General features: G+C 33.4%; 1 protein-coding gene across 1 annotated transcript in view; it reads left to right on the top strand.

The window, feature by feature from the left end:
• The window catches only part of LOC106472252 (zinc finger protein 112-like), a 55,645-nt gene that overhangs the window by 25,437 nt on the left and 25,995 nt on the right, over positions 1-4,213 (top strand). The gene's annotated exons all lie outside the window — the stretch shown is intronic.

The raw sequence follows: 4,213 nt of genomic DNA, 5'->3' as shown, positions 1-4,213 counted from the left end.
ATATATATATATATATATATATATTACAGTTTTAGTCCCTATTTTTAATGTAATGAAAATACATACTGTTGTAATGAGATAGTTTGTGAACTTCCTTAGTAAGCAGCCACTATCATTTTAAGAAGTGAGCTCACAGAAATAAACAGTTACGAAGAAAAATTTATATAACTTTACTCCCTTAGAAATTTGGATTTGTTTTAATGTTTGTCATTGTTACTGTCTCTTATATACATATTAAACAAAAACTACATACTTCAATGTCTTAAATTATTGTGTTCTGTCAAAAATACTTACTAATGTACTTTTTTTTTCGATGATAATTAATGTTATAACTGTTTTATGGTACATTTTAAACTTTTTTTTCATGGTTTTCCCCACCATGCATGTGTGTCACAAAGTTATAGAAAAAACCCATGCTGTTTTTTAAGTGACCTCATTTCCTGTTCATTTTCAAAGAAAGAAGATCTGTTTTCCAAAGGTGATCAAATTGTTAGGTTGCATTAACTGTAAAGTATCTACTTGTAAAAGCTGTTAGTTATATATATAGTTATATTTTACTTGTAATCCTGATTCTCCCAATGATAGACCTAAGTATAAAATAGTTAATATAAAAATCATGAAATTTTAGATTTTTAGAATTAAAATGATTTTCAAACTGGTACATATATTTGAAGCCACCCATGGCTCAGTAGTAAGTCAGATACCTTATAACAGTACAGGTAGCCCATTGTGTAGTTTTGTGCTTAACAATAAACAAACTTACATCTTAAATCCTGAAAAGCTATCCTTGTTGTGAACAAAACATGACTATATATATATATATATATATATTGTAGAGCATGTATCACTTATCCATAATTTTTCACGTGAATTGTGTAGGTAACAAGGGATCTTACATAAGCTGTGCTTTCCCACCATAATTTAGATGTTCCTGAAATCTGCTGTTGCAATGATAATTTCAGAATAAGTACCTGTGTGCTATTGTTAGATAAACCGATTTCTTGGCAAGTATCAGATAGGTCCACATAATAATGGGAAGATTGACCAGGAAATTTACAAAATCATCTGAGTTTTAAGTTGTGTGAGAAGTAAACATATTGGATACATTTGATGGAAAGTGAAAACAGTATTGATTACAAAGCAAGCAAACTGTGTGCATTCTTGTGTAGACACTTAGGCAGTCACTTTTATTGGATCAACTTTCTGCCTTTCAAGATGAATCCCTACAGAACTAAACATGATAAAAACCAAATAGAAATGAGAAAGAATATAGGTCCCGATCTATGGTTTTTGCGATAGTGTTACCAAGTGACTGGTCATTTTTTTATAGCATTAATCGGCTGTAACATACAGATATCATCCACCCAGCCACTGAAAAGATGTTGCAACATTTTTTCAGGTAAAGTTGGTGTTATCTGCTGCAAGATAAAAAAAACACAGGCAGCTAAAACAAAGTATTTTCAATAGTTTTATGGAACATGTGTTCATGCCAAACTGCATAGTAACAAACTAAACGAAAAATTTAAAAATTTCTACATTACAAAAGATGATGAAAAGACATGATACGCAAACATATCACACTTTTTCCCCTCCTCTCTGTTTTAGGCTTGACCTCAAACTGACAATTAATATTAAACTTAAATCCAATATACTATAAACTAGCAACATGGCAAAGAAGCATGTTAACTTTCCTTTGTTCCTTAGAATGATTAAATGCCACATGGACAACACAAACCTTCAGCAAAGAACTACAACTGAATTACACAAACAGAATTTTGTTTACTATAACATATAGTTTAACACCTTGTGAATTAATCCAAATATAATCAATTCGTCAAGATTGAAAATAACATGGTAATATTGATAAAAGAAAAACTGTCGAACAATAATTTTTTAATCAATATGATACATAATAAAAGAAACACTCTGTGACTCTGTCTAAAATATAACATAATACCATACAAAAACACTAATACAAAATTATCCTTTAACAAAGAAATACATTGTAATATCCTTCAAAACCCCAGGTAAAACTATTTCTCTCAGCCCCAGTGTGAGTCTTTTTGTTACTTTTATATCTTCTATGAAAATTCACTACATGTCGAATATTTTAATGTCAAAATTGAAACATTCTCTTAATAGTATTGACAAAAATAAAAGGTGCACTGCATTTTCCCAATAATACTTTCCTGGTCAATTATCATAGTTAACCTTATATTCATCAATTCTTAATGTCAAGATCAAATCCTTTGTCTTCATCTTCTAGCTGTTTATTGGCTATTTGTATAATTGATTCACTTGTGTCATAAAACACTTATTGATGACTTTATGTAATATTCATAAACACACGAGACCACACGTATACTTATTTATATACATATATATATTATTATATATCTAAACTGCTCTCATACTTGTGAAGTATTCTGGTAATATATAGTAAATTGTCTGTGGCTACCACATGAATTACTGCAGTAACACTTGGGTTACCCTCTGAAGCTACACTTGGTACTGATAGTAGTGTCATCTAGTGACTGTAAAACTCTACTTATTTACATTTCAGGCTTCACAATATTTGGATAAATTAATACTTCTTAACCAAAGGTTTAATTAGCCAGGAATAAAACTTGTGCTTTGACTACTGTACTTCAATATACATTCAGAGGAAACACAATTTCCTTGTAGCTTGTAAATCTGATGTACTTCCCAGCAGACATTATGGGGCATCATCTTGTGGTGAAGAACTATGTATCAACAAGGAGTAGTATTTCCTGTCTGAACATGATCATATTTGGCAAACAGACTGTAGATCCTTGTTCTGTTGCTCTATATGATGTCATCATAGATGGCAAGTGCTCATCCTAGTTAGTTCTGTCAGGATTAACATATTTTGCAAACATCTCTTTGGGAGCCTGTATTACCCATTATACTAAACCATCAGACTGGGGTGATAAGGTGAGTGTGCTAACAGTTGGCTGTTGAAATTAGCTCCGTGATCTATGAGATTTTTTCGTGGTACTTTGAACTGAAATTAGCTGCTTGATCCAAGTGGATATCTTCTGGTACTTTAAACCATTCTATCCAGTTCTCTGTCAATACATTAGCTATGAATTGTGCTAATGTATTGATAAATGGCTAAGCCTCTGCCCATTTTGTGAAGAAGTCAATAACAGTGAGTATTTATTGATGATCTCTCACAGTCTCCAAGAGTGGACCACTGATATCTAGGCCTATGATATGCAGAGGAGACCCAATAATTCTTATTTGGAGTTTGCCTTACCTTGTTTGGTTCTTTCTCTGTGCAACACATACTATACAGTATTCACACCAGTGCTGAAAATCTCGATTTGAATATGGCCAGAAGAACCACTGTCAAAGGTTGGCATCCTCCAACCTTTGTATTGTGCAAAATCTGGAGTATCTTTTGCCATAGATCTCTAAGAGCCACATGCTGCAGCACAGTCTAAGAATCATGTCTTGATGGTTTAAAGCAATGATACATCACACCTTCCTGCACTTACAATTGACTGTAGATGTGTCACAGATTTCATGCATCTGTGCTATGCTCCTCTACTATTATAGATTGAGCTTCACCCTGCTGCACAGCAAGGAGCTCCCATGCTAGGTGGGAGCTCCTGGAGTTTTATTTTTGTCATTCATCAGCCAGTGGAATCTCGTATGTTATTGGCTTGTCTTTGCTATGGTGGAAGTGGCTATGGTTTCAACTCCCACACAGTATTTAGGATCTGGACATTCCCCGAATGGACAAGGTCTCAATGTACAGTGAGATAATCCATTTCAACTTTTTTATTGCTGAACCAGGCTATGCACTGTGGCAAAGTCATATTTTTGCAGTAGTGTGATCCAGTCTGCTGTTGTCCCTACCAGATTTTTAAAGTTCATTAGTCACTTCAGCAAAGTGTAGTCCACTCAAACAGTGAACTTCCTACCATACAAGTTAAGGCAATAGAGTTTTATGAAAAACAAAACTGCAGACCATACTTTCTTCATTGTACAGTTTCTGCATTTAGGAGTCATGAGCATACAACTAACATATGTGATTAAACATTTTCTTTCTCCCACAACTGTGACAACACTGATATGATTTCATTGTTGCTGTTCTATCCTAGCTTTAGGGATCGAAATGCTTGTCACATTTCTTACTCTATCCAAAGTACATCTCAGTTATTGTGAGAACAGATAACAGTACTGC

Source organism: Limulus polyphemus, unplaced genomic scaffold, assembly GCF_000517525.1.
Source record: "Limulus polyphemus unplaced genomic scaffold, Limulus_polyphemus-2.1.2 Scaffold5195, whole genome shotgun sequence".
Taxonomy (NCBI): Eukaryota; Metazoa; Arthropoda; class Merostomata; order Xiphosura; family Limulidae; genus Limulus; species Limulus polyphemus.
The sequence above is the reverse complement of the archived record's forward strand: the minus strand, read 5'-3'. Positions and strand labels throughout refer to the sequence as shown.